At 44.5% G+C, this 19712-nt stretch overlaps 1 long non-coding RNA gene across 1 annotated transcript; it reads left to right on the top strand.

Moving 5' to 3' along the window:
• LOC110256959 lies at positions 1691–15941 on the top strand. The gene is made up of 4 exons (XR_002339050.1): positions 1691–1891; positions 7384–7423; positions 14824–15002; positions 15263–15941. It is a non-coding gene; the product is annotated as an uncharacterized LOC110256959 (long non-coding RNA).

Below are 19712 nucleotides of genomic sequence, written 5' to 3'. Positions count from 1 at the left end.
AACAAACTGATCCACTATTAAAAATTTTAAGACAACTATGAATTCAACCCAGAATGATGCTGCTGTTCACTCAGGGGGAGGTTTTTCTGAGCCCATCCCTCCTCTCTGTCACATTTTGAGCTGGGAATGGGTGAGCGGGTGATCAGCCAGGGCGTGGGTTTACTTAGGACTTGGGGCAAAGGAAAGGGTGGTGATGGGGACATGCACTCAGGAAAACATGTGAGACAGAAATCTGCACCCCCTTTTGCATTTCCTTGGGCTTCAGTTATCAAATTGAATGTGGAGAAAATTTGCCTGTGACAATTTTTTTTTACACAAGGGACACATTTTCATGTTATAGAATATTGTTCAGTGCCAAATGCTATTTTCAGTTCCTTGCCTTTCAGAGCTCGCTGAAGGCATTAAAAAATGAGGGCATAAGTGTTTTATCAGGATACAATTTTTTTAAATTAGATTTTGCTTACGAAACAAACAAAATTGCAACAAACAAGGGCCATCAGATGATTACAGGGGCTAATAGCTTCTGAAAACTAAAACCAAGAAATGTATCTGCAGATTAACTCCCCCCCCCACCAGTTGTTAACGTATGGCGTATGGAGGTGGGCCAGACCTCGAGAGACTGCCGTACATGGCAGCCAGGCTCATCTGTAGCTGCCTCCCTGTGTTTGCGGGCATCGCAGAGTTCATGGAAGATTACCAACCAGCCCTAGCGATGATGACGATGGCTCATAAAGTCCTGATGGTTATGAATCTGATGTGACTGGCTCTTGTGCCTTGCTTGTTATTCCTAAAGACACAGAATCTGATAATGAGCTTGTCTGTCTCATACACAAGCTCTGTTGTAAACCAACTCAGAGACTTCTAAGTGAATCTGGAAGAATCTGTATTGGCCCAGGGCCCAAGATTTTTTTTTAGAGCCTCCGATTTGGAAATCAGAAATCCAGCCAAACCACACAGGAGCTAAGTGGCAGCAGGAGGCAGAAGGGGATCATGGGTTTTAAGGAATGGGGGGGCTCTTTCTTAGCCTTGGGCTCCTGGATGCCGACTGGAGGGCCACAGGTCAGCCTGCCCAGCCTTAACACGTGAAGCAGCCTCCAGAGGCGCACCTGGGCGTGGCCAAGAGCAGGGTCTCTAGAGCAGCTTCCTTACCTGCTGTGTGATCCCAGGAGAATTATTTCACGCTTCTGTAGCTCCGTGTCCACACGGATACATGGGGATCCTAATGGATCTACCTCACAAGGTTATCATGAGGATTAAGTGAGTTAACATGTGTCAAGGACTCAACCAGGGCCTGGCATCTGGCTCAGTACATGTTAGCGCTTATCGTTATTATGTGTTAACTGGGTTTGCTGGTCAGGGGAGGAGGGGCTGGCTGGGCTTCAGTTGACTCTCCTAAACAAAACCTGCCTGACCTTGGCGTTTGGCAGGGCACGTGAGAACGAGGTTAATTGTTTTAGCCTTTCCAAAAGAGCTCGGATGGGAAAGATCAGCCTTGGCAAATGAACTAGGGACAGATAAATATACTGAATGCTTTTGGTCACATCCTCTATTATTAGTAAGAAGCACATTTCCTTTTGGGGTGAACATGAGGGACAAAAATAAGGCTCTTGAGATTCCCACCCCTTTATTATCGCTGTTGAAGTACTTGGGCTTGCATTGAGCCGACTAGCAAATGCATCCTCATAAAAGCAAATGTGGCGCATCTAGGATCCTCTTCACTTTGTGCAGAAGCAAAGGGGGGATTTGGGGCTCTGGAAATGCAATGTCGGATCTCAGCAGTGGTTATGAACCTTCTTAGATGGGGGGCAGGTTCAGGTCGCAGCTCCTAGGGGTCAAGAGTTGGGGAGAAGCTGAATGTTATTTTGAGGCTGCCAGAAGGATCTGCAGGCAGGTAGGTGCCCATTTGCTGTCTATGTAGTGGCAGGTTTACCTTTAATAGCAAATGATTTCACCAGAGCCTATTTCTCAACTTCAGCAGGTAGATATTATACCTCTTTGGCACGTTTCACTTTCACTTGGAACCAGTGAAAGAATAAGAAAAAGAAAAATCAAAGTGTTACCTAATGGCATGATTCTTCCCAAATCCTTTAACTTGGTCTTGCCTTGCCCAGCATTACTGAGCTTTGTGGCTTCTTGCATTATGAGAGTTCACAGAGCTGGACAGAATCTTCTTGAGTATTCAGAGTTTTCATCTGAAGAGGAGCCTGTAGCACCCTGGGTGTCGGGGAAACTTGTTTGTCTAGGACACCCAGGATGCTCCAGGAACAGGGAAACTGTGGGGTGCCCTTCAGTACAAGGAGTTCTCAAGCAGCTTTGCAAATTGGAAGGAGGCAAGTCCTTTGCATGGCTTCAGCTATCACCCCGGGGGCATTTCTGCCATGAGCTGAGAAGGTTTTCAAGTGTAGGTGAAACAAAGCTGGGTGGATTTTTGCGAAATGCCTCAGAAAAACGATCAGCTGCTTTTCCAAAAGCAACTTCTTGAACATTTCACATGGAAACCAAACAGATTCATTTACTTCTCAGGATGCTTTCTGGCTACAAACATAGGTGTAACGCATTTGGGCCTACTGTGCCCCCCAAACTAACAATGAACTTATGATGGCCACAGTGATTCTAGAACTCCTAAGTTCAGTTTGGGAACCTACAGGGCTTGGATATTTTAGAGTTAAGAGTCAGAGTTCCCATAGTGACTTAGCAGAAATGAATCTGACTAATATCCATGAGGACACAGGTTGGATCCCTGGCTTTGCTCAGTGGGTTAGGGATCCTGCATTGCCATGAATTGTGGTATAGGTTGCAGACATGGCTCAGATCTGGCGTTGCTGTGGCTGTGGCTCTAGGTGGGCAGATGTCGCTCGATTGGACCCATAGCCTGGGAACCTCCATGTGCCGTGGATGCAGCCCTAAAATGACAGTAAAATAAAATAAAAATAAAGTTAGAGTCATACACTGAAATGAAGTTCCAAAGAGAGGCTGCTAGATGCCTTTTCTTGGAGACTTTGAGAAGAGCCGAGACTGCGGGGGAGAGCAGATACTGGGAACTGATGGGAAATTGCTAGTTTTATTCTTTTCTATGATTGCATAAACTTCAGCCAGAAACTTGCCTTTGTAAATACTTAAGTTTCATTTAATACCAACCCAGTGACTAGAAGGCTGATTCAGTATTTACATTGTTCTGGAAAACTTTTTAAAAACTGCTTTTGCATTGATATTTTACGGGGTAAGAAAAGACAGTCATGGAAAAGCACAACTAACTGTGACCAATACAAGTGGAAAAAAACCCCGAGCATAACAAGGAGCAGCTTCATGGGTGGAATTGCAAGAAGGCAGCCCGAGCTCTCCTCATCTGCGTGTGCAATTATGTAGGGATGAAAAATTACAGGGGCTAATAATTACAGCAGCAATTGTCCACTTGCAGAACAATTAGCCCTTTGCTCCTCATTCTGAGAAAGTGACTAATTGTACCCACAGCAAGCCAGTGATTGGCACATTTGTTTTGGAATGAAGTTTGATGCTTGTCAGAAAGTACCATGCCGTATCGGAGCACAAGATCTAGGTTTGCCATGCAGCCCAATCCCCAAAGACCCAGGCCTTTGAAATACCTTCCTTCTAGCCCAGGACCAGCACAGGTCTGCAGGCAAATGGGTAAGGATGCTCACGCTGGCGTTCCTGTGGACGGCATTGTGCTACCTTGAAATATAAAAAATGAACACAGTAAAAGTAGACTCAGGGAACGATAACAATTACTCTTAATGACTACCTTTCATCGGAGATCATCAATTCCTTCTAGTTAAATTTCACAGCCTCCTTTGAGACGGAAGGGAAAAATATTTGTAAGTGCAACTTGACTTTTCAGTCAAGGAAACAGAAGCACTTTAGGCTGTGGTTAATGTCATTAAGTTTGAGAGGGATCAAGGCTAAATCCCAATGATTTCTAATTGCTTGCTTCGGAAATTACACTCATTTTGTTTAGGTAACACGATAAGGTATGTAATGTGTCAAATGAGTTAAGAGATGGGCTAAAAGAGATTCCCAACTCCCAACACTCTCACACACACAGTGAGGTTCCTTAGTTTCCTGATTCCATCAGCCAACACTAAGTCTTCAGACGTGTGAGGGGAAGTTCCCATGTGGCTCAGTAGTAACCGACCCCAACTAGTAACAATCAGGATGCGGGTTGGATCCCTGGCCTCATGCAGTGGGTTAAGGATCTGGCATTGTGGTGAACTGTGGGGTAGGTCTCATATGTGGCTCAGATCTGGCGTGGTTGTGGCTGTGGCTGTGGCTGTAGCCGACAGCTCTAGCTCTGATTCAGCCCCTAGCCCGAGAACTTCCACATGCTGCATATGTGGCCCTAAAAAGAAAAAAAGAAAAAAAGAAAAAAAAAAAAAAAAAGAAAGAAAAAGAGAGAGCGACTTGAAGGCTCATCTCTGAGTGGCTTCCTGTGGCCCTGATTTCCTTGTGTGACACAGAGCCGCTGTCAACCCTGTCCACACACCCAGGTCCCCATCAATTCTTGCATAGACCTCCGACCTGAGCTCACATCATTGCTGCAAAAAGTGTTACTCAAGCAACTGTGCATTACCCTGGAGGAACAGTCACATTTATTCTCAAAGACCACTGTCTTCTAGACCACAGAGTCCTGGGGCCCCTGAACATTCTTTCTGCCTCCAGCCTCTTAGTGTCAGGGAATCAGCCACTCTCTGACTGAGTGTATTCCTTTTGTCTGGGTGTTCTAATAATCTGCTCTGAGGACTCGATTACAAATTATTCGGCTGAATGCACCCCCCGATCCTGGGTGGCTAGCCAGTTATTTGTTTGTTTTTGCATTTGCTGTTATCAGACAATGTATATCAGACGATGCACTGGTGAACCAATAAATGGGGCCCTCTAAGGTGTGGGCTCTAGGGCTAAGGGCAGTGCTGCAGAAGCATGCGGTTTCCTCCCTCACTCTCTCCTTTTGTTAGAAAGCTGATGGGGTTCTTCATCTACAGTTTCCAGTCAAGTCTCAGCAGGGCCTTCTTTTCATCTCCCTGCTTGGCTCATCCAGCTGCTGTGGGTCTGGACTGGGCGTGGGGCGCCATCTTGATTTCTTGGGATGGGACGGTTGGGTGGATGTGGGTTCTACTGGGGGCAGGTAGCCAAAAGTTCTCCCCACCCTGTCTGTCCCGCCTGTCACCCTATCTGTCCAACTCTGTCCCTCGTGCTAGCGTTCCAAGTTATGACAATCTTTCCAGTGGGTCTTTATTTCCCAGCTCCCTTTGGTTTGTGGCCTCAAGCCAAGATTCTAAGGTGACCCCAAAGAAGGGAGAAACACTTATTTCCTAAGATTTCTCTCTTTGGAGATGCTGGGCACAGTGCCAGCTTCTCCTTTTCTCCGTTGGCTCTGGTCCAGCAAGTTCATTTATGCCCCCAACAGAATCACGTCTAAAACACAGAAGTTAGATGCTAAATGCTTTAGCTGAATTGTCTTGAGACCATTTCAATTCAGGATTCTTGGAAACCATGAACATCCTGAAAATGATGCTTTCAACTCGTTTTCTTCCCCTACATTTCTCCAGACATGCAAACACACCGCTGTGTCAGGTTACACTTGCATACTTGTTTCACGTAGAAGACTTGGAAAGCAGTGGCTCAGCTTTTTACCAGCAAAAGTGCTATGTTCTTGTTTAAGAAAAACAAGAAAAACTTCAGAACATAAAATTTAACTCAGTTTTTCCCTAGGATATTTGCTCAAATCTGTCTCAAGGTCAGATTTGCATTTGCATGCTAGGGGAACTATTTACCTACAGTTTAAGAAACTCACAGTTAAGATTTTTTTTTTTCTTTTTATGGCCACATCTGCAACAAATGGAAGTCCTCAGGCGAGGGATTGAATTGGAGCTGCAGCTACCAGCCTACACCACAGTCACTGCAACACCAGATCTAAGCAGCATCTGTGACCTATGCCACAGCTTGAGGCAATGCCAGATCCTTAACCCACTGAGCAAGGCCAGGGATCAAACCTGCCTCCTCACGGACACTGTTGGGTTCTTAACCTGCTGGGATGCAATGGGAACTCCCACAGTTAAGATTTTGAAATCAGAACCAAAATTCTCCTTGGCTGCTTTTTTGGGGAAAAGTCAGTAAAGATGGTGTTTACAATCTTAGAATTGATTTAATCCTCCTTTGTTTTGTCACCCCTCCTGTGTAGCAGTTAAGTGAATAAGAACGAGAGTACCTTTCAGCCCCATGCTCTCCCTTTGATACTTCTAAAACCTCAGCAATTTTCCGATTTCTGCTTGGTGGGAACTTGGATGCGGGTCTTTCAGGTGATGGTCTCTGATGAGGGAGAAGAGAAACCCTCCTGGTTCATAGTCCTTCTTTGACTTTGGGGATCCTCAGTCCTCCCCAGTGCCAGGACTGGCCTATTTAGGAGAAGCCAAAGAACGATGCCTTTGGGATAACTTTTAAAATTACCCACTGGGGCTGACCTGTTGGAGGAAAAATAGATGAATTCTACTAATACATGTCTCCCTCAAAATACCCTTCAAAAATTTAGTCTCATATTAAGGACTATGCAGTCTGTACCCATTTTTTTTTTTTTGTCTTTTGTCTTTTGTCTTTTTAGGGCTGCACCTGAAGCACAGGGAAGTTTCCAGGCGAGGGGTTGAATTGGAGCTGTAGCTGCCGGTCTACGCCACAGCCACAGCAATATGGGATCCAAGCCATGTCTGCGGCCTACACCACAGCTCATGGAAACGCCGGATCTTTAACCCACTGAGCAAGGCCAGGGATCAAACCTGAGTCCTCGTGGATGCTGGTTGGGTTCGTTAACTACTGAGCCATGATGGGAACTCCATCCAGTTATTTTTGTGGCTCTTATTTTCTTCCTTCAACCTCTCAATATCCCTTCCGAAGGCCAACATGGGAACAGGAGAGTCTCTGTGCCAAACCTACTTTTGACATCAATTGTGATGTTGCTCCATGTATGTGTGTGTGTGTGTTGGGGGGGGAGATTGGTAGAGAAAGACCCTCCCAGCATTTACATTCAGCTCCCCTGCCACAGACCCCTTCGCGATACGCGATACCCTCAGGTGTAAAGTTATGTTAAGCCCCTCTGGTAAATAGATAGACAATTTTGTTGCAATTACGGAGGCCAGGCAGGGGAGGAACACATAAAGCATATCTTGGTATAGTTTCCCTGGCCCCTGAAATACTTAATGGGGTCCTGGGGTTGCCAGCAATATTGCCGTTTTCTTTCTAGATCACAAAAACACAGTTCTTGCAAAGACCTTGCTCTTTTTTTGTCTATTGACATAGAGTTGATTTACAATGTTGTATTAGTTTCAAGTGTACAGCAAAGTGATTCAGTTTTATACATATATATTCTTTTCATTATAGGTTATCACAAGATCTTGGATATAGTTCCTTGTCCTGTGCAGTAAGTCCTTGTTGTTTATTTTATACATAGTAGTGTATATTTGTTAATCCCCAAAACTCCTAATTTATCCACTGCTTCTTTCCCCTTTGGTAACCATAAGTTTATTTTCTAATAAGACCTTGCTCTGTTTGCTTTTTTTAGGGCTGTGCCGTGGCATATGGAGGTTCCTGGGCTAGAGGAAGACCTTGCTCTTTTAATCTCAAACATTATATCATTAGTCCAGAAAAATGCACACTAATAGTTTATGTGCTTTTGTTTGAGAGAATGTTTATAAACATCCCTAAGTTTCCTTGTTCTTAAGCCATACTTAGCATCAATAAGGCTAAGACTTCAGGGTGGGGCATTCATGAAAGCAGAGTAAATAGCTGGGTATTTCTGAATTACATCTCTGTGTTCAATTTTCTGGTATTCCAGAAAGCCCATTTCCTCACAGTTACTTTTCATCCCATTTCTCCAAGTCCATACAATAACTCTATTGCCTACTTTTTTTTTTTTTTTTTTTTTTGTCTTTTTGCCATTTCTAGGGCCTCGTCCCGCAGCACATGGAGGTTCCCAGGCTAGGGATCTAATCGGAGCTGTAGCCACTGGCCTACACCAGAGCCACAGCAATGCTGGATCCAAGCCGCGTCTGCAACCTACACCACAGCTCAGGGCAACGCCAGATCCTTAACCCACTGAGCAAGGCCAGGGATCGAACCTGTAACCTCATGGTTCCTAGTCAGATTCGTTAACCACTGCGCCATGACGGAACTCCCTCTATTGCCTATTGAATCCGGTCTAGACATCCAGGTCTGACTGAAGGCTTTCCACACTTTGGATGTATCCTGCCTTTCTGGTGTTGTCTCCACGCTCAGTTGCTATATTCTGCTGAGGTAATATACGCTGTTTCTGCTTATACAGAAACCACCTTTGCTTCCTTCTGTACTTTTGCATCTTGCTATTTCTCTTACTGAGAATATTTTCAACCTTTCTGTCCTGTTCGATAAATTTGGGATGTATCAGGCATTTTTCTAGTCTGCCTTTACCCTTCTTTTGTAAATTTTCTCAAGGAACCACCCACCCCTTTCCTTGCTCTCAGCCCAGGTGCTCTGGGTGGGACTTCATTTTACACTCAGACATGCATCTTGGTAGCTGGGCCTCGGAGGTTGGTGCAGGGATCTGCTTGCCACCTAATCAGAACTCAAGGACTTTTGCTGAGGATGCTGGATTAGAGGCAGACACTTTCTCCACTAGATCTGAAGAGAGAGGAAGAAAGGATTGGAGCTACTAGCTACCATCTTGAAATTATGAGACACAAGCCAAATGGAGACTAGGCCTAATGCAGAGAAAGTGGAGCTGGGGATTGGGGAGAGAGGAAAATGAACTGTGCAGCAAGCTTTACCGAAAGCCAGACTTGGGGGTCTGCTTGTGTGGTCTTTATGCTTTTTTGCTTAGATCAATTTTTACTACCCACCCTCCAAATACAACTTTATACAAGTTAATATAAAGATTATAGGGGAGTTCCCATCTTGGCTCTGTGGTAGCCAACCACAGTAGTATCCATGAGGACATGGGTTCGATCCCTGGCCCTGCTCAGTGGGTTAAGAATCCAGCGTTGCCGTGAGCTGTGGTGTAAGTGCAGACACAGCTCGGATCTGGTGTTGCTGTGGCTGTGGCGTAGGCTGGCAGCTGTAGCTCTGATTCAACCTCCCACCTGGGAACTTCCATATGTCGTTGGTGTGGCCCAAAAAAGACAAAAAAAAAAAAAAGATTATATGGGAAAATGCATATGAAGTGCTTAGCACAGTACCTCACATGAAGGAATTACTCAATAAATGTTAACATTATTAGAGTGATAGCTACCACAAGACTAAATCAATATCATATTTAAACATCTCAAGTGATAGTTTTTCCAACAGTTAAGGAGAGCTGTGAGATGTTTGGTCTTTGCAGTAATGAATGACGAGAACGGGGACAGTAGCAGGGAACTATGCCAAGGTCTGCATTTGATGTTGGACTTTATTATTTTCTGAAGAATCAGTAACAGTGCCTTGTGGATAAAGACTGTTTTTTCATGCTTATGAGATTCTCCTCTTCGTCTCTGATTTCCCCTGGCATTCTGTCATACCCTCTCGGTAAGCTAGAAAAAATGTTCAAAGAAGTTTTCTTCTTGAATTTTGATACTGGAGTCTCAGAGGCCAGGTGGCACAGAGTTGAACATCATCACAACAAGATGCTTCAGTTGGACACGCTTCATTGGATGCTAACTAATCTGAGTTTTCTCACATGGCTCCCGACTCTTAGGAACCTTAGACGAAGACCATTTCCCTGGGTGGATCGCTACCAATCTGGCAGATATGCCCCAAATGGGGGATTAATTTGCTCATTATTTCAGAGGCATAGTAGTTCATTTGCTTTAGAAATATTTTCTGTTAGGAGTTCCCGTTGTGGCACAGTGGTTAATGAATCCGACTAGGAACCATGAGGTTGCAGGTTCGATCCCTGGCCCTGCTTAGTGGGTTAAGGACCTGGTGTTGCCGTGAGCTGTGGTGTAGGTTGCAGACATGGCTCGGATCCCATGTTGCTGTGGCTCTGGTGTAGGCCAGTGGCTACAGCTCTGATTAGACCCCTAGCCTGGGAACCTCCATATGCCGCAGGAGCGGCCCTAGAAATAGCAAAAAAAAGACAAAAAAAAAATTTTTTTTCTGTTGTTTAATGGCAGTATCTTCTTTGAATGATTAATATTTTTCTCCCCATCAGATTTCAGATCCTGGCTTGACCATTCATTGACTTATATAATTTTATCAAATAGCTTGGACTCTTGTACCCTGCAGCAGCAATATTTACAAAGTGCAGAAAGTTATATTTGCCACTGGATGTGGGAATATTGCTTTGTACTCTGATGTTTGTAAGATGTTCCAAAGTAAGTGATCATTATCACTCACACCCATTTTTAGCTGAAGGGGATTTAATACTGCGGACTCAAATTTTCTTTTGGTCTGAAAATTATAGGGTATGTGATTCCAGTTCAAATAAAAGGTTAATATTTGTCTTCATTGGTCTCAGTTCTTTTCCCCTCAGTGCCTTATATCTAGAACAGTGACTGTCATCACTATTGTCATAGAACTTTTATTGCATGCTGGTATTTTCTATGGCACTCTGCAAGAGAGAGGCGTCCCTGGTGTTCACCTTGTAAGGTTGATGAATAAGGGTGAGAAATGTATCAGTCCACCTAAGTGTTTAGCGAGGCTTTTTTTGAGCTTTCCCAGAGGACACTGGTTATAAATGAAATGGAACCATTATTCTTTATTTTGCACCCTGTAGAAATTGTTTCTCCATAGGATATGTGAGCTCGTAGAAGTTGTTAAGGATCCTTTAGGGAGACTGCATTACAGAATGGCATCATTTTCTGTAATTGTTACTCTCATTTAATAATTCTGGAATGTCAAGGAGGATTTTTCTTCCCCTTTCAAGAATGTATACTTTTGTGTGTGTGTGTCTTTTTGACTTTTTTTCTAGGGCTGCACCCGCAGCATACAGAGGTTCCCAGGCCAGGGGTCCAATCGGAGCTACAGCTGCCAGCCTACGCCACAGCCACAGCAACGCCAGATCTGAGTTGTGTCTACGACCTACAGCACAGCTCACGACAACGCCGGATCCTTAACCCACTGAGCAAGGCCGCAACCTCTTGGTTCCTAGTCGGATTTGTTAATCACTGTGCCACGACGGGAACTCCAAGAATGTATACTTTTAGATAGTGACAAGGGAGAGAAAATAGGTAAATAAAGTTGAATATCAATCAAAAGGAGAAAAACAAAAATGATTGAGGAGGATAAAGGATTTGATGTGTGAGAAATGAGATATATTATAGATGTATAAAAACAAAGATGGAAACAAAAAAGCACACTAGCTTAGGATAGTGTTCAGCTCTGAGGAGATGGAGCAAAGAAGATGAGGGAAGTCTTCCAACAGTGCCTCAAATGTATTTGTCTTTTTATTTTTACTTTTAAAGAGAGAACACTTTAAGGGAATATGGCAAAATTTTAAGATGTGTTAAATATGGGTGGATGGTAAATAGTTATTATATTGAAGTTTGTAATTTTGTTTGTTTTAGGTGTTTCACATGAGCGCTATTTAAAAAAAAGAATGTTAAAAAAAAGAATGTAAAAATCCATTATTTACTTGGATAGAAGAATAGAATCATGAAATTTATGACCTGAGTGATCAGCATATGACTCTAGTTTATACTCCACCTTTTATGAATGAGGACACCAAGTCCAGAGAGGTGAAATAATTTTTTAAGGTCACAGAGCTGAGCTCCCAGCCAAGAGCTCTGTCCAACATCTCATAAGTGTAACCCCAAAGCAAAATCTTCCTAAAAATGAAATAGACCCAGTTTTCTCTCTGGGTTGGATTCTTCACTGGAGACATTACAAACATGTCTCAACATTTTTAAAAAGGAAACATGGGGCTTGAAAGTAATTCAACTCAGCAAATACACTGAGTATGCAGTAAGTGCAAGGCACTGCAGGTCCTTCCAAGACAAATTCGTATACAACTAGCCTTCTGATATCGTTCCTCTTAATTGGCTTAATTAAGGCAGAGAGAGATAATAATGAACCCAAGTGTCCTTGAATAGAGAGGAGGGGTCAGAAGCCAAAAAGCAAATAAGAAAAAAACAAACAACAACAAAAAAACACCCCAGGACATGACAGTGTTGAGCTCCCTAGATGTGAAATCCATAGTTAAAAATAAGGGTGAATTGGGGTCAGTAGATTCAAACAATTACATTTAGAATAGATAAGCAATGAAGTCCTACCAGGCAGCACAGGGAATTGTATCCAATCTCTTGGGATAGACCATAATATGAGAAAAAGAATATATATATTCTTTATATATACACACACACACACATAAACATATGTGGATGCTTTTTGACTGGGTCACTTTCTGTACAGCAGAAATTGACCCAACATAGTAAATCAACTATTCTCTAATAACAATTAAAAAAAAGAGAAGAAAAGACAAACAAAAATCCCTCCCCATAAAAGTGGTGAGGGGCCAATAAGGAGGAAGAGCATTTAGGTGTCCCTCTGGAAAACCACGAATGGTGTTGCCATTGTCAGTCAGAGATCCAGGGTCTAGAAATATCAGAGGAAAACCAGCCCTCCTAAATCATCTCTCTGATAGTATGTGTAACCAAACATGGTGATAAAACCACTTGGAACAAGAAAGACCATTAAAGGCTAGAAAGCAAAAGGCAGCAAAGGGGTTGTCCTACAGAGGATGCTCCGTGTTGGCTGACATGAGGAAATCAGCCCTAAACTGCAGAGCATGTGAAACATGAGGAGTTTCTGGCTGCAGGTGTTGGCAAATATGAGAACAGACTTGTGAGAGTGGCTTTGGAAGCTCCATCTCTAGACTAATTCTAACAACAAATTTATTCTTATTTATTTATTTATTTATTAGGGCCACACCTGTGGCATATGGAGGTTCCCAGGCTAGGGGTCAAATTGGAGCTACAGCTGCCAGCCACAGCCACAGCCACAGCAATGCAGGATCCAAGCCACATCTGCAAACAACACCACAGCTCATGGCATCACCGGATTCTTAACCCACTAAGCGAGGCCTGGGATCAAACCCACATCCTCATGGATCCTAGTTGGGTTTGTTAACTGCTGAGCCACAATGAGAACTCCCAACAAATTTGTTCCTAGGTGACTGAAACCATTTCCTTTAAGGTCAGCGGCTGGGGCAGCCATGTTCCCTGGGGTTGTCCCAACTCTATGGCTCTCCATCTCTTTCTGTCCTCAAGCTACATGTTGGTTACTGAGAAGGACTGCTGAGCAAATTTGGGTCCTTCTAGGTTCCACGATCTGAGTGTGTTGAAGGAGCTGGTGGCGGTGAGGCGAGCAGTCGAGCAAGGAGGCAGGTGTTAGCAACTGAGGTGTGGAATGAAGATGGAGAAGAATTTCCCACATTCACTTGGGAGCCACGTATATACTGTGTATGTGTATTGAATCCATAATATTCAGCCATCTTCATGTGGTCTCAGATCGACAATGGCAGAATCTGAATATGACATTGAAGGGAGATGCTGTGGGGATGGCTCCCACCAATATCTCCCCCCCCCACCTCCATAAGCTCTGCTATCCACAAGGTCACTGGCCTGGGTGGGGGTAGGGATGAAGGGTAGATGTCCAAGGGGTGAGCTTGCGATGAGATCTGGACCTCAGGGTAGGGAGAGGAGTAGGATTGACTATACTTCCCAGATTGCCCAGGATAGCCTTAGTTTATGCTTTTTTCCCCTGTAAACTGTTAAGAGTATAGACCTTTCATTCTCAGACGTGTCCCCGTGTGGATGATAAACTATACAGTTACCCCAGAGGGGTCATGGGGCCTAGGACAAGCATATATATGGCCCATCTTAATCTGGCGAAGAACATATTAAAATCACCCCTTGAAAATGTTGGCGCTGTGATATTTTGCGTGCTGACTCACAGCCGAGTTCAGGGGCAAAATGTCAGCACCACCACAATGCCTTACCTCCAGCTGCTACAAACGCTGTGTATTTAAATGGTTCCCATCTTTGAAGCTGCAAATGAGCCTTGTCAAATTCCCAGGATTGTCAGGGTCCTCGCTGAGATGTGAGCCCAGCAAGGGCGGACAGACTCGACTCACCAAAATTACCTCCTCAGCTTTGTAAATGAGAGTTTGAATATTCTCTGCAAAAAAATTGCTCTTAAAGATTACCTTCCCATTTGAATATGGAGAGCCGAGCCACAGATATCCTGCAGCACGTCTGAGAATAGACATTCCCAGAAAATTTCACTGATTATCTTTAAGATCAGCCAACATCAACCCTCGTCCTTGCGCAGATGAAAGAATAAACTATTAAATCTGAAAAGAAACGTGGGGTATATTAAATGGACTGGATTCTTTTGCCATCATCATTGTCTTATTCATGTATTTCCTCCCCTCCCTTTCCCCCCACCCAGGGATAACATTTTGATATACAGCGCATGTTCGAGATCACCAAACGGAAGCAGGCACAGGAATGAAATGAAATGAACTTCAACAATAGACAGTTTTAAGTATTCTAGGCAGTTCTCCCTGTAGGCCAGGGAGTGCCTAATAATGAAATCAAGGTCTCAGGGCTCACCAGCAAACCACAAAGCAGCTAATTTGGTATTTCTTGCAGAAAAAGTACTAGAGGCTGCACAGGGTTTGTTTAGGAAAGAACTTGGCCAAGTTACTTGATTAGGGTGTTTCAGGAAGAACAGATTACACTCCATTCACTGTCAGAATACAAAATAGAGATGTGAAGTGAATTCTATCCAGGAACAGCCTTTTCCTGAATCCCATATTGGGTTGGGTAGATCTGGCCCACATAAAGAAAAATCACACCTTCCTCTCCACAGAAGTCCAGAATAACAGCTCCCCCCACCGCCGCCGCCCCCCAACCCCCGAGGTGAAAGAATAAAAGACACCAATCTTCGGTGTGGTCTTGGTCATGCCCTGCACGTAATTACAAACCCAGCTGGTGAAAGGAAAGAAGATGAAGACGTGTAAGCTGGACACTGGGCTCGTTGCCACAAAGGTAAAAATCAATGCCATTTGGGAAGAGAAAGTTCACAGGGAAAGGGGGGTGGTTCCTGACCCCTTCTGCTCTTTCACGATCACTTGTCTCTCTGGCTCAGAGGCCAAGACAGGAGAGCAAGACATTCTGGTGGGTAGATGCTGAAGAAGAGGAAGGGAGGCTCCCGGGAGAGAAATACTGCTTTATGCCTTCTGCCAGCTTTAGACAGCAGGAGATTGGAGGTGGTAACCCCGTGTTTTGTGATTCTTATGTGTTTACAGAGCATTGCTGCTGGGCTGCAGCCTCTGTGAACAGGTCACAGTGTCGCCGAGATAATAATCCCCTCCGCTCAGGGCCACCGAACAGGCCTGGGGCAGCCGGATTCCCTTGGTGGTGGCCTCAGGCCATGAGCGACTGCATCCTTGCTCCAGAGTGATGCTGAAATATGGTCATTTCACTGTGTACTAGGCAGTGAACCAAGTTGGAAGAACTTAGAATAGAAGGCTTCTTTCTGGGAATACCTGGGTGGTGGGAGTAGGGGTGTTGCAGATGTATTTATTTCTACAGTGGGTTGGATTTTGTCCCCTGTACCCTCACCCCACCCCAGAGATCTGTCCTCTTCTAACCCCTGGGACCTATGAGTGTGGCCTTCTTTGAAAATCAAGTCTTCGCAGATGTAATTAAGTTATGGATCTTGAGAGGAGATTGTCCAGGATTTAGGGTGGACCCTAAAAGAAAGGAAAAGGTGACTTGACACAAACAGGGAGGAAGTCCAGGTGAAAACAGAGGCAGAGATTGAAGTTAAGTGGCCACAAGGCAAGGAACACCAGGAACCACCAGCTGCTGGAAGAGGCAAGAAGAGATTCTCCCCTAGAGCCTTTGGAGGATGTGTGACCTTGCCATGACCTTGATTTTGGAGATCTGGCCTCCAGAACTGGGAAAGAATAAATCATTGTTGTTTTAGGCTACTGGAGCTTGTGGTCATTTGCCATGGTAGCCTTGGGACACTAACACAGTCTCCGTCTCGCCAGCCTGCGTTTGCGGAAAACTTCAGCCTGGATGTTCCACTCTCCTGGACTCCATCCCTTCCTTTCCCCCTTATTTCCTTCCTTCTCTATCCCTGTCCCTATTTCCCCTTTCCTTCCAGAGGTCTTCGCTATCACCTCTGCTCCAGGTGCTAGCAGGCCGGGGGCGTCCAGGACACGTCAACATGGGGTCTGCTCTAAGCTCATTGGAAGAGGAGACAGACCTACACAGGTAATTTCAAGGTACAGTAGGTGTGGAGCTGCTGTCGGTACAAAGTGCTATTGAAATCCAGAAGGGGGAACTATTAATTCAGTGGGCGTATGGGAAGATTTCCCCAGAGATGGAGCATCTGAGCTGCATTTCTTGGAGCATGAGTGAGATGAAGAGGGGAGGAAAATGGAACAGGCACTCTAAGCCGAGGGAAGATGTCATTTGGGGTGGATCTCTGATGGGTGATTCATCAGAGATGTCTCGTGTACTGTGCTTATTTTTACTCCTTTGACATGTGATGAAATATTGGGCTGTTTGGTGCATTCCATTACCTACATTCCACTTTCCCAAAGGTCATTTCTGGGTTCTGAGTCTGGACAGCGTTGAGTGTGGAAATTGATTATAGCCTAGAGCTGTCCTAAGAGGTGTGGCTCTTTCTTGACTTGGGATGTGCAGAGGCGCTGTATTGGATCGAGGGCTGCCCATGAACACACGACTTAGTGTGAAGGTAAAGATTGGACTCTAAGCAGAACAGAGCCCCTGGGTCCATTTGAATACAGACCTAGACTCAGAATACTCCTGGGATATCAGGGGGTACAGATCAGGACACTCAAATTCTCTAGCATTATGCAGAGAAAAGCACTGGCGATTCTTCTAACCTTTGTGTGGCCCATGTAGGAATAGAAAAGTTTTTCTACCCCAAGGAGAATGAACAAACAGTATGCCTGCCTCATTTAAAAATTTAAAGTACGGTGAAGGCTGACATGGCAGTATTATCCCACTTTGAAATGGATGCTTTTGACTTAAGTGAGATTTGGCATCTGAGTTTAAGCACCTGAAATTAACTCCCGGCATTCCACAATCTAACTAGGGACAGACAGACTTCGTCCTGAAACATTAGAACTGTGGACAGTCCTCTAGCTATGCTAACTGAAGCCAAAGGAGGATGATTATAGATCCTGCCTTGGGGTAGGTCACTGATAAACAGCAAAGAGCTGCTTTAGAGTGAGGCTCGTCAGAATAAGGGAAACAGATGCTCCTGGAGGGGTGTAAAAGCCACGCCAGATAGGGTGCAAATCTGATTCACCTTTCCTGCGTCCGTGGGCATTAATTTCAGCCATGTGTGTGTCTCATTTTTCACACCTGTAAAATGGGGATAATAGCTTCTACATATGTTTGTTGTAAAATTAAAATGAGTCAGTACCTGTGAAGTGCTGAGCCCAGAATCAAGTGATCACTAAAGGTCTTGATCATGACCGTGGTTACTGACGGCAGAGAGTTACATGATATGACTATATGAGGTGCCTGGCACCGTGCAAGGGCAGGTTCTCCATAAATGTTAATACTCTCCCCTGCCACCCCCGCCACCCAGTCCTGAAGGCACTCCTGGTGCACTTGGCGCCCAAAGGAAGGATCCCAGAGATACAATGACTGTGAGTTCAGAGCAGATGGGGGATGCTAGCCTGACCACAGGGAATGGATGGCTGTTGCAGTGTCCCCAGACACCAGCCTTGGAGGTAATCAGAACTATCTCCTGCCTTCCTGAGTGTGGAAATTGATTATAGCCTAGAGCTGTCCTAAGAGGTGTGGCGCTTTCTTGAACTGGGACGTACAGAAGCGCCGTATTGGATCGAGGGCTGCCCATGAACACAAGACTTAGTGGGAGGATGAAGAATGGACTCCAAGTAGAACAGAGCCCCTGGGTCCATTTGAATACAGACTCAGAACACTCCTGGGATACCACGGGGTACAGATCAGGACACTCAAAATCTCTCGTGTTATGTAGAGAATGACAATAGAGCCATCACTGGTGGCAAACTTATTTCCTTAGTGCCCTTTCCAGAAACTACTACTTAGTACCCACTAAGGAGCAAAGGGTCCTATATTCACTAATGTGAGGGTGGTGGGTCATGATGTGTGTCAGCGGTGGGGTGGGTGGTCCAGGCTGGTCCCAGGCCAGGGCTGCTCTGGGACTGGGGTAGGGAGGACATCCCTGAGCATGGACTAGGGCCACCCATGCATGACCTCACGGGACTCACAATAACCTGGAAGGTGGGCTTGGCATCTCTGTTTTTTATCGGAGAGGAAACTGAGTTTAGAGAGAACAGTGAGCTGCCCAAGGCCGCTCGGCTCAGTCAAACTCTGTCTGACTCAAAGCTCCTGGACTTTCCCTCCACCAAATTGCCCTCTGATATGCCCCTCGTGATGAGCAGACACTTCCGGTTTTCCCATAAGATATTTTTATTCTAAATTGCCTTTTTTCCCCTAAATTTCATTTTAAAGGGTAAAACAGCCTTTGTTCAGTGAAGTAAACCTGTTTTGTGCCCAGAGAAATACCCAGACAACTTTAGAGAATAGTTGAGTCGAAGACACAAACTTTTTATTTAGTGAAAATACCATATTCCTGTAAAGATACTGCCTATTTTTGCTTTCAAGAGAGGAATAAACCAGGAAATTACACGAAAAGCCCGTTTTCCTTATGAAGCTGGAACAAATTGAAACTGGATATTATTGCCACAATTATATAAAGGGAGCAATTCTTAGGAGGGAGAACTTTCTGAATTGTTTTAGATATTCATTTCTGTGTCTTTAAAAAAAAAAAAAACCAAAACTTACATTAAGAAAGAGATGGTAAGAGGCACTCAGAGAATTTTGGCCACAGATGCAGTTTCTCAACCTCGGCATCATTGACATTTTGGGCTAGATAATTCCCTGTTGCGGGCTGTCTGGTCTATTGTAGGATATTTAGCAGCATCCTTGGCTTCTACCCATGAGATGCCAGTAGCACCCCCCACCAAGTCGTGACAACCAAAGATGTCTCCAGACCTTACCAGATGTCCCTGGGGACAAAATCACACACGGCTGAAAATTACTGAGCTAGATGGAAAAATGTTATCACCACTTAAAATTTGCGCTTGTCCTCATGGTTTGCGACATTGTATCAAGAGCACATCTGCTTCCTGGCAATTCCGGAGGCCTGAGGGAGACTGGCAGAAACAGAGAGACCTCGCCAGAGGAGGATCTTATTAGGACTCCATTTTTCTTCTATTTTGTAAATAAGAGCTTTATTGAGGTATAATTCCCATACCATAAAATCCATCCATTTAAATTATACATTTCACTGGTTTTTACTCTATTCTTGGGGTTCTGAAACCACTACCACCATTTAATTTTAGAACATTTTCATTTAATTTTAGAATCCTCCCCCAAACACTCCATACCCATAAGCAGTCACACCCCATTTTGTGTCCCTGGCAAGCACCAATTACTCTCTGTCCTTATGGATTTATAGAGCTCCATTCTTAAATGTGAGATATTTGGCTTGAAAATCTAACAGCCAATGTGGATAGAGACCTTTCCTCTGACCCTGCAACTTCTCTTCCCCCTTAGATGTTTTTAATCTTGCTTTAAAGCCCAGATCAAGATTCTCTTCTGGAGTTCCTGTCGTGGCGCAGTGGTTAACGAATCCGACTGGTAACCATGAGGTTGCAGGTT

The sequence above is a fragment of the Sus scrofa genome, chromosome 1 (assembly GCF_000003025.6).
Source record: "Sus scrofa isolate TJ Tabasco breed Duroc chromosome 1, Sscrofa11.1, whole genome shotgun sequence".
NCBI classification, from domain to species: Eukaryota; Metazoa; Chordata; class Mammalia; order Artiodactyla; family Suidae; genus Sus; species Sus scrofa.
Note: the sequence above shows the minus strand (reverse complement) of the source record. Positions and strands in the feature narration are given on the sequence as shown.